We start from the raw sequence: 12,277 nt of genomic DNA, 5'->3' as shown, positions 1-12,277 counted from the left end.
GAGTTGTATATGCACAGTAGTTTAATCTCCACGCACCATTGTGCCGATGTAGGCGGCACAGGATCTTTCCACTTTCTTGTAATAGTTTTTCTAGCAAGGAATAGGCACTCCTTAATAAAAAATACCCTGCAGTTATGTAAAGATATCATTAAGGCCAATACCAAACATACCCACTCGAACAGTTCTAGGGAGTTTAATCTCCATAATTGCATCCAACGTATCAAAGATCTCCATACAATACGATACCAGAGCAGGGCACATTTACTCTTTCTCATTCATTTTGGGCACCAGTGGTTCTTAAAAGCTCTGGGTGCCAGTTATCTCACTTTACAGGGTGTGTGCTCAGTTGGCATAGCCAATACGTACTTCAAGAGGCAGCAGGCTAGTTGCATATAAAATACTCTTTATTTTCCTTCACCAACTTTCTCATGGGAAATATTGCTCACTATAGAAAAAAAAATTTTGTAACATACAATGGTGTTGTTGAACATAAAGGGGTTGTTCACCTTTAAATTAACTTATAGTATGATGAATGTGATATTCTGAGACAATTTGCAATTGCTTTCAATTTTTTATTTATGGTGTTTTTTCTTTTGATTTATTTAGCTTTTACCGTATATACTCGTGTATAAGCCGACCCGTGTATAAGCCGAGGTACCTAATTTACCTAAGAAAACTGGAAAAATGTATTGACTCGTGTATAAGCCTAGGGGCCCCATGTCAGATTTCAAAATGTGTGTGTAAATGTGTAATCATGTTTTATGGCATAGAAATCTATCTAAAACTATTTAAAAGAGCCTCCCCATAATTCCATCAGCAGGAACATGACACTGCAAAAATATGCTTACCCTGAGAAGGATCAGTGTGGGCCAGGTTATAAATTGGCTGGAGAAATGTTCCCCTTTACACCCAGCACCCTGCGAGCCCTGCAGAGACAGAGGGAGCAACTGGAGAGCGAAGATCGAAGGAGAGCGTTGAGCATCGAACTCTTGTCCCGCAGAGCTTTGACTTCCAGCCCAGCAGTGCGACCCCCTGTGACCCGGCCCCAGCAGGACTGTCTGTGACTGACTGTCACGATCGCCGCTCGGAGCAGGTCCAGGAGCTCCGGGCGGCGCGTCCTTCCCTGCCGGCGTTCGCTCCCAAAATGGCGGCGCCCATGGCCGCCACGTGGGTGGCGGCGATCGTGACAGTCAGTCACAGACAGTCCTGCTGGGGCCGCGGAAGGAGCGTATCTACGGTATGACCCGCGTATAAGCCGAGGTTGAGTTTTTCAGCACATTTTGGGTGCTGAAAAACTCGTCTTATACGCGAGTATATACGGTAATTCAGCAGCTCTCCAGTTTGCGATTTCCAAATTACCCTAGCAACCATGCATTCATTTGTATAAGAGACTGGAATATGAATAGGAGAGGGCATGATTAGAAATATGAGTAATAAAAATTTGCAATTACAATACATTTGCAGCTTTACAGACCATTTGTTTTTAGATGGGGGTCAGTGAAAAAAGCTGGAAAGAGTCAGAAGTCAAGGATGGCAGGAAGGTGGTGGTAGGGGAACAATGTATGCCTCTGAAGTTATTAGATTATTTATCTGTGCGGGGGGGGGGGGGCAGGATTAGGGGGTGGCTAGCACACAGTAGTTATATCAGTGATTTAGGACCTAGAAATGGAAATGTTTCTGGCAGTACATGATTAATTTATTTGTCTTTTTTCCCCTCTCTCTACATTACTGTATACATCTTGTGCATAGCTAAATTATCATTCTCAAAATTCTTGTCAGCACAGTACTCACCAAGTATGTAGGTGCACGTTCTATTGTGACCGCCATTCACTGCAGAACAACCAATAGCGTAATGAACAGCACCTTTTAAATGAAGATGAAAAGCCTTTATTTTCAAATGGCTCAGACCAAAATTCAGCAATGTTTCAAGCTTAAAAAAAAAGCCAATGCCACGGCTTGAAACGTTGCTGAATTTGGTCTGAGCCATTTGAAAATAAAGACTTTTTATCTTCACTAAAAAGGTGCTGTTCATTACGCTATTAGCTAAACTATAATTTCAGATATGGATCTAGCTTTTTTATGTTTGAATTTGTATGCTACTTAATCTATTGCTCTAGTGTGGATACAGAAAATTCCACAAGTGACAACATTTTTTCCTGAAATTACAGATTGGTTTGCAGTGTCCATCAACTGAAATAGTAAGAAATCTGTGACAGCTGTGGTGCCCTTTGTGCTCTAGCACTTGTACCCCTAGAGAAACACAAAGTACCCCTACAGATTATCCTCTGAGACAATTCCGCCATTTGTCTTTGTTTTTCATGGAATATGTCACGATGAAACTGCAGAAAAATTAAATTTTGCTAACAGGTAACATTTATCAGTACTACTATTTGTAGTAAATGTAAATGAGCATTTCAGGTAAATCTAATGGCACACATAGCATATTGCAGCTGGTGTATTTGTGATGGCAAAGAAACACCCAACACTACCCTGTACTTCCTGTTGTTAATATGAAGGGATATCACCTTTGGCAATTAGTAACAAGTGGCAAATGGCCCATGATAGGCAGTTTCCATTTATATCAACAACAGAAATCCATGAAAATAAACAAGAAATGACTGCTGTTATTAAACAGAAAATAAATATCAGTTGACCCTTGTGTTATGTTTTGGGTAGCAGAGAATGAGTAGAGTCTAGAGTTTGGTTATCATGTGATCAAACCAGAAGGATACTGGATTAATGTTTTGTAGATGAATCATTTAAAATAGAACTTTTTGGCTTAAATGAGGAGCTTTACAGTTGGAGAAAGGAAATAAAACTGCATTCCATTATAAGAACCTTATCCCATTTATGAAACATGGTGGTGGGAGTGTTCTAGCTTGCCATCATTGAGGAACAATGAATTCTGAACTATACCAGAGAATTCTAAAGTAAAATGTCAAGACATCTGTCTGTGAACTTGATCTAGAGACAGTGGGTCATGCAGCAAGACAACCATCCTAAACACACACGTTGTTCTACCAAAAAATGGTTAAAGAAGAATAAAGTAAACGGTTAAAGAAGAATAAAGTGAATCTTCTGGAATGGCCAAGTCAAAGTCCTCACCTTAATCCAATTACAATGTTGTGGAAAGACCTAAAGCAAGTGGTTCATATGAGGAACCCCACCAGCATCCAAGAGCTGAAGCAGTTCTCTATGGAGAAATGGGCTAAAATTCCTCCAAGTCGATGTGCAGTTGCAGTTATTGCTGCACAAGGGGAGTGACAGTGAATACCGAGACACCAATCCACTTACTTTTACCACATGCAGATATGTTACTGGATCATTTTTTCTCAATAAATACATGACCATATGTGTGTGTATCTGCCCTGTTATCAACTTATGTAAAACTTAATGCGTATACCCCATTAGAAAGAATAACAAAAAACAGTTGCTCTCCATTTACTCCAGGTTAGTAATTTGATAAATTCCAATTACTGTGATGACTGGGAATTTTTGGTCTGGGGCAGTGGTGTGAAATTTTGGATACCTTCATTTTTATTAGCGAAGACAGGAAAACAGGCAAAAAAAGGACTTATTGAAGCATTGGGCGGCTGTTAGTGGTTAAAAAATATAGCAGGCTCTGTTTCCAAGTGACACTCACCTGACACTCTTGCATTGGCTGAACATAAAAAATTATAATAGAGGGGTTTTTTTCAGTCCTTTTCTGGTGACATAAGAACCACAGGTACCCAAACATGACTTATGGGCTAAGTTACTAAAATTTGAATTTGACAGTCCTTTCAGCAGTTTGAATTTTAGCACATATAGAAAACACTTTTTTCGGAAATAATCACGCTTTAGTAAATTAAGCATCCTTAGCCTCACGCTCAACAGAAATCCGTTATAAAAAAACACAAATTCACTTGTCAAAAAGTGTCCAAGACTACCTGGTTAATATTTTTTTCTTGTTTCTTTATTTTATTATCTCAAAATTGGATGCTCAAACTGTAAAACTTCCTTTTTATAGAATTAATGTATTCTGGGTTTTAAAGTGTTTTAGGCTATGAGAGAGTTAAAAGCCAATAATCCTATAAATAGGATATCTTCAGGAAGTTTTCAGTATTAGCATTTTATAATGACGGTATCATGTCAATATGTTTTATTAGCTAATCCACTTGTATGCTTACTTTGTAGTCGCTTATTGACAACACTAGGTCCACTGCATTGGTTCACGCCCTCAAGTCATCTCAAACTATTCAAGGAGTTGAAAAGTGTTCTGACTTTACCCACATTAACAGGCCAAAACTGAAGGATGCTATTTGCGTAATTCAGTACAAGTGGTAGTATCTCGCTATACAGTAGGACCCCCATTTTACGTTTTTCAGGGGACCAGAAAAAAATGGTGTAAAATGAGGGAAATGTATTATGCATACTTTATTGGTGGGAACAAAATAACAATGTAAAATGAGGGAGAACTTTTAAATCAGGGGATATAAAATGGGGGTTCTACTGTATACAGTATAAACATTCAGGCAAAATAAACTTTACTTACACTATATACATTATTGAAATGTTTCCTTTCTTCTTTTGGAATCCACAATCACAGCAATGAGGTAGGAGATAGTGATGTGCAGGTCAACAAAAATTTGACCTGGAACCCAACCTGGTCCCGGCTGTTGCCTCCCTTTATAGACCTGCACCAGACCGGCCCATCTCCGATCAAAGGGGATGTGTGATCCTATAAATGGAGGCTGCCAGAGAGTAAGGTTGCAGGCAGGGAGAGATCAACCCAAACCCACCCACGACCTGCAAAATGTGTGTGCAAGTCGGCCCAAACCCGCCTGACCCTGGGGTAGCTAGTAGTGAAAAACACAGTTGAGATTGTTTCTCTTTTTAGGCTATTAAAAGAGACCTTCTGAACACAATTCAGGACCATTGTGAAATTTTATTTGAAGATATGATGATGCTTAATGGACCATCAAATGGTAATTGTATTTGGCTTTAAATGTTGTAAGGGGATGACACATATGGCACTTTTTTATAGACAAAAGCACACAAAAATGCTCTCTTGCTCCACAACATCATCCATAATGAAGCTTTTGAATGAAGTCAACATGCTCACAAGCAGTTTTGAGCTGAAAAGCACCAGATGAAAAGTTCCCCATTGGCCATCCACTTTAAAGGGCATGGAAAGTTCAATAACCTGTCAGGAACTCTTACCCTGGTGGTCTAGTGGTGTGGCGGGGACGCCCGCCGCTCTGTTTGCCGGCTTCCTTCCTAGAGCGCGCGCCGTGCGCATTCTCGCCATTTAAAGGCGCAGGCGCGCTGACGTATGACGTCAGCACGCAATGGCGCCAAAATCAAATATTTAAAGGGGTATTGGTTAATTTTATGTTTCCCGTGATAAGTTTGTTCCTGGTGCCTTGTACTTTGTGCTGTTAAGCTTCTTGTCTGTTTGATTCCTGTTTTTGACCCTGCCTGGCTGTTTTACTACTCTGAACTCTGGAACCTGACCCTTGCCTGTTATTTGACTCCTATTCTGCCTCATCCCTTCTGATTGATCTCCCGGTTTTGACCCTTGCCTGCCTGACCTCGCTTTGTACGCTGCCTACCCAGACCCAGCCTGAATTGTTAAGCTGATTTTCTGCCTGTCTCGACCCAGCCTGATCTGACTACTCTATTGCCTCACGCCTTGCACCACAACCTTCTGTCCAAAGACTTTGCTCTACAGTCGTGCCCCTCTGCCTATCCAGAACCCTCATCTTGCACCTCTCGTTTAAGTCCAGGTGGCATCCAAGTAAGCCGAGGGCTCCTACCGAGGCCCAAAGGCAGTCACACTACTGGTGAAGCACGAGCCAAGACCAGGGGGCCTGGTGTTTGTTCTGGTGTTGGGTGTCGACCGTTACATAACTACTAAGTTATTATGGACCTTCCACAAGGGGGCCCCTACTTATAAGCCCATTGTTCATGTGAGCACCCCTGGGTGAATGGCCTTGCCATCAAATAGAATGTGGTCCCATTAAAAAAGACACAAAAGTCTAAAGTTGGCCTTACATCAGATTTTGGTCGAGCGGACTCATTGGCTATTAGCACATGTGCCTATAGGCAGCTGACTCAGTTTTAAGGCTTTTGTATGACCACCATAAGTCAAAATTAAGGAGCATAGAGGATGTGATGTAACCCAACTCATAGAAACAATGGTAATTTATTAAAAAGAATACAAAAGATCTTAGTGCATAGGAAAGTGTGTGTGTACTCTTTTAACTGTGCCCTAACATATGCAAAGAATCATGTATAGGCTTCTCCCTCAGTGGTATATAACATGCACGTGCATAATGAGCAAGCATTATGCATGTGCATGTGCCCCAACTTGACTGCCCATACCTTGAGAAAAGCACTCACGAAGAGCATTTTCTAGCACATATAGTACTGTTTCCTCCAGCCAGATTTCATATTCTATTAGCTGCACTTCCAGTGGTTTAAACAATTTCTCCATTATAGAGGCCCTTTAAACTGGGCTTTCATTGGCCAATAATAGCTGCCAGCCCTGAAGGACTACTTGGTCGATTGCTGCCAACCAAGTTTGGACCACATCGGAGCATTCCATGTTCCAACAGGTCCCTGATGGAAACCCCCAATGATAATTTACTATCAGACAGGGCAGTTATAAAATAAAGTTCAGTTCTTACTATGTTTTCAAATAGTGTGCTCAATCCCTGACTTTGTTTCTTTGTCTTTTAATAGAGAGGCTGACAGATGTTTGCCTGTGATTTCCATGTGGTGTTGCAATTGAAACAAGAATCAATTCAAAACCTTTTTTGTATTTATATATCTTTTTTAATCTTCTGATTATACAATATCTTTTTAATGAGCAGCTGCCAAAAAGCCCTTCGCTGAGTTACATGTTCCAGATGCCTCTAACAGTGAAAACCTGATCTTATTTAGAACTTCAGTGTGTATATGCTGTTGTGGAAAAGATTAGTAACTTATGAACAACATCCACAAATAAAATTCTTTCTTGCATCCAGGGCCCACATCCTGTTGGTTTTAAACACTATAACGTTAATAGAAAATGTAATGTCATGCAAATCTAAAGATCATGTTTGAGTTGCATAAGAATTAGTTTGGTGTTTGCGTATGAATCTCATGACGCAGATGGAGAAACAGAGCTGTTATTTTTCTTGACTAATGGAATTTCTGTTATAAACACTGTATTTAATCTGGCATATTTTCCTTTTAATGATGCAGTACATGAACATCCCTTTATGAATTGTTTGTAGTCGTTCATTTGAGATTTGCAGACGTTCACAATCTCAGTGTCTTCTCTATATCTTCTATCATTCAATATCTTCTCTGTATTTTCTCACATTCAATGTAATTAGAAAAGTAAGTTAAGTAAAACATCACAGATCATTGCTGCTGTTACTAAAAGTCAGTTGTAAATAATCTTTTTTAAAGGGAAGGGCATACATAACCTTGAACAATAAATGTCGCCCAATACAGACAAATATATAGTTCCTGGCTTCCTAGCTCTCCTTATGTAGATATTGCAGGGTTGTCTGGTAGTCTAGTCAGCGCATTTGTTTTGGGGCTTGCACCCATGGGCAACATTCTGACCAATGAGTTTGCCACCGACTCTGATGGAGACAAAAAACATCTATAGGATCCCAGCTTGACCATCCCTGACCTAAACGTTAAGTGAGCAGGGAAACCATAGGTATAACTGTGTATGTGCAATAAAACTGAGAATTTAAGTCAAGTGGTATATTTGCCCTTTAAGACAGATTTCTGGTGACATTAATTGTGCCCAAGCTATTACCAATAAATAGCTTGTCCTATTGAGCAAAAGTGAGGTGCAGCAATAGAAAAGCCAGCCCTGTTTGAAAAGTAAACGGAGTCCAGAACATGTACATTTAAGACTGATGCCATTATATGCACTTCGCCATTTTTGTAGAGAAAAGGGAAAGTGAACCTGTATCACATAATTTGGAAAGCAAACCAGTAAATCCAGCAAACTCTTCTTCTAAATTTCTCCTAAATAAAGATGTTGTATAGGGAGTCACATATGAAAAAACAATTTACTATAAAATATAAATAAAACAAAACACAGATGTAGAACCTGTTTAGAGCTAGCTTGGAAGCACCAACAAAACTTGATCTCGCCAAGCTACAAAAAATTCTGTGAACCCCACAACCACACACGTGACCTGTGATTCCCCCCCACCTGCATAAACATCTTGTTAATCATAACTAACTGGTTGCTGTAGGTTAGTACAACTGGTGCAAAGTTACAACTTCTATCATATTACCCTACATTTAGGGGCAGATTTACTAAGGGTCGAATATCGAGGGTTAATTAACCCTCGATATTCGACCAGGAACTAAAATCGTTCGACTTCGAATATCGAAGTCGAACGATTTAGCGCTAATACTTCGATCGAAGGATTATTCATTCGATCGAACGATTAAATCCTTCGAATCGAACGATGGGGACCTTCCCCATAGGCTAACATTGAGTTCGGTAGCTTTTAGCTGCCGAACTAGGGGGTCGAAGTTTTTCTTAAAGAGACAGTACTTCGATTATCGAACGATCGAATAGTCGAACGATTTTTAGTTCGAATCGTTTGATTCGTAGTCGTAGTCGTAGTCGAAGGTCGAACTAGCCCATTCGATGGTCGAAGTAGCCAAAAAAACACTTCGAAATTCGAAGTTTTTTTTATTCGAATCCTTCACTCGAGCTTTGTAAATGTGCCCCTTAAAGTGTACTATATTACTATTTAAAGTAGTGTAGTATGGGGGGCACTTTTCAGTGAAAGGCTTATAGTTCCTTTTTGAACTTGCAAGTGGCAAAAATTCCAACCCCGTCTTGCTTTATAACAGTCTTAGAACGTGCTCAAGATGAAAGCACTCGCCTCACAAGACAAAGAGCAGGATCAGTTACTCTTTATGCAAATAATCAACTCTTTATAAATAGTTAGATAAAATGTAAATCAAAGCTTAGCATTCGCAAGACTTGTTCTGCGTGTGTCCTAGCCAAAATTTGTCACAGTGACACCATGGAGGTGTCTCCAAATAAAATGTCTGTACTACATGCCACAGTCCCAAATTCATTATGGTTCTTACTAGTTTGTGAGTGGGGTTACAACAACTTTGTTGGCAGTGTTTCAATGTAGAAAATTTAAAGCCAAAATGAGCACAAGATTCATTTATATTTTATTGAGCTTGCAACAGACTGGAACATGGAGATGTGTTGTCTAGTGGTGATAAAAGCCACATTATATTAAAAAAACATAATTAAAATTTGAGATTGCTTTTTTTGACTAAACAGGAATTAACTCAAGCTCAATTTTTTTATTCCAAACTTGAATTTTTGAGATTTAATATATGTTCAATAGGAGGTGTATTTTTAACATTCAAGCTATTTCTTTCTGAGTGTTTTAAACAGTTAAATATGTATTAAATGAACGGAACAGTGTAATATGGAGTAATTTTATATTTGTCCTGCAAATTAACATGATCACGTTTTTACGATTCAGGCTTTTTTTATGAGTACTAAAAATTCTATAAATCACTACAATTACAACTAGCAACTGCAGAAAAAGATTAATTGAGTTTAATCTAATTAATGTGATAGCATTTTGAAAAAGCTCAAATTGAATGATGAGCAAATCTGCCCCATTTGCACTTTACATATTTTTTTGTCCAAAATGCAGTAGAATCTATAGACATTTTACAATGCTTTTTATAAATACATTGGGTTAATAGGCATTTTCTTGTGCAAAATATATTGGATTCTATGGGTATTTTTCGGCACATTTATTTTTGCACAAAAAAAAATACTTTAGTCAATCCGCATTTTTTTGTTGTGCAGACTAAATTGGAGTCAATGGACATTTTTCCCCGTATTTATCGTTGAGAATAGTTTGCTGTAAAATTTGACTTTAGTCTCACAAAAAAAAAAAACAATGACAGCAAAACACAATTTCACAACGAATCCATGCCGAGAATTTTCACTCATCACTACTGAAATTTAAAAATGGATAAATCAGCCTCAACATATTTTTTGGCCATATCATAAGCTTATCTTTTTCAACATTATAGGAAGCATTTGAAGTCTTTCTCTAATTTTGTTATAAAAATAAAAGATTTCATTTTTTTAAAATAAATTCACACATGAAATAATAATAATGTCAATAATGTGACATAAGAATATGCAACATGCAAAAATATTTCATAGAACTGTAGAAATAGTAATTGTGTGATGTCAGTAAATCCATTCATGTTTATTAAGTGCTATATATTTGAGAATAATAACCACAAAAAGAGCATCCATGGTAAAACATATGTTTAAGTAAATGATGGTTCTGCATTAGCATAATTTACTGAAAGGTTTGTCATTATAAAATTGAAAGAAAAGAAATTCTAGTATTCTATCTTCACAAAAGTCAGACAGTGGATAAAACAATATTATTATTTGAAATTCTCTGTTGAGTAGTTAATCTACATAGAAAAGAATCAAAACCTGTATTCAACAAAAACATTTAATTGCATTTTTTACAGATCAAAAGAAGACTAGAGATGAATGCAGATTTGTTTCAATGAGCTTCTTAGGTTTTCTTTTTTTTTTTGCTTGTCATAGAAGATTTCAGATACATTTATGTTATAGGTGCACTAAATTTAAAATGTTTTACTTTGGTAAATCTTGAAAGAAAACTCAATGTGAATGACATCTAATCTCTAAAAAGCATTGCAATATAAATAAAAAATAAAAATAGTGATTAGTGATGGGCGATTTTATTCACCAGGCACGAATTCCCCCAATTTGCCACCGACGAATAAATAAGCGAAACCGCCGCAAAAATTTGCCAGTGTCAAAAAAAAATGGATACTGGTGTCCGTTTTTTTGAATGCCGGTGCATTTACGCCTGGCGAATGTGTGCCGGCATCCAAAAAAACGGATGCCGGCGTCAAAAACGAGACTCCGACGCCGTTTCACAAATTTTTCGCGGCCCAAATTCGCCCATCACTGATAGTGATTTATAATAATAATACATCCTACAAAAAAAAAATAAAAAATTGTGAATAATTTGGCCAAATCCTGGATACAGTGCATCCCTACCACATGTTAAATCCTGCAGAAAATATTTATGCAGAATGTTACTGCCAAACAAGGTCTACTGCAAATATTTAGATAGTATTAATGGTATTTTAGTGGGGTAAAAAAAAAACATTTAAATATGTGAGTGTGTGGCACGATAACAAAACAAAGTGATAGAAAGTTCTTGGTGATGTAGACTTTCAGTAGGCACTGTTTGTCCAGTTTATACCCCTGCATTCTACATTGACACTTAAGCTACATGATATTGTAAAAATATTTGCAACCTTCCCTTTCTTACAAAAAAAACTGAAATTACTACAGTATAGATCACAGTAATAGTAATAAGTTCTTGTAATGTAAAAAATCACAGGGTAATATAAAGCTTTATGGTTAATATGTTTAATTATGAAGAATGGTAAAAACTTGCTACTAAGACAGTGGATATAGAGTAAATACTGTACATTACTTTCCTAGAATATTATTATTCTTGGGGGTAGATTAAAGAGAATTAAAAGTTTTGAATTATCAAATTTAAAAAAAGCTTGAATGTGCTCTTATTTTAAAAAAAACCCACTGGAATGACATTTACCATTCATTTCAATGAGTTAGCCAAATTTCAATTTATACTTGAAAATTCAAATTAAAAAATTGCTTTAAATTTGATAATACAGTCCCCACTGTAGTTGAACTCTTTTTTTTTATGATTATTGCAAATAAAAAAAAACAAATGTAATCATGTTAAATATTAAAATTTTGATAACGCTGCTCCTTAGAAAATTATTTTACCATCTATTACTAACAGGAAACAGGTAGACTTTGGTTGACATAAGCATTAAACTGCTTCTTCAGAAAGTTTCTCTATGATTTTAACATTCAACTTTAAGGGGCATATTTACTATGGGTCGAATATCGAGGGTTAATTAACCCTCGATATTCGACTATCGAAGTTAAATCCTTCGAAATTTCGAAGTCGAAGGATTTACCGCAGTTTGGATCCTTCAAATCGAACGATTAAAAGGATTTTAATTAATCGATCGAACGATTTTCCTTAGAACACAAATTGCTAGGAAAGCCTATAGGGACCTTCCTCATAGGCTAACATTGCTGCTCGGTAGGTTTTAGGTGGCGAAGTAGGTGGTCGAAGTTTTTTTTAAAGAGACAGTACTTCGACTATTGAATTCGATGGTCGAAGTAGCC

This window comes from Xenopus laevis, chromosome 4S (assembly GCF_017654675.1).
Source record: "Xenopus laevis strain J_2021 chromosome 4S, Xenopus_laevis_v10.1, whole genome shotgun sequence".
In the NCBI taxonomy this organism is placed as follows: domain Eukaryota; kingdom Metazoa; phylum Chordata; class Amphibia; order Anura; family Pipidae; genus Xenopus; species Xenopus laevis.
Note: the sequence above shows the minus strand (reverse complement) of the source record.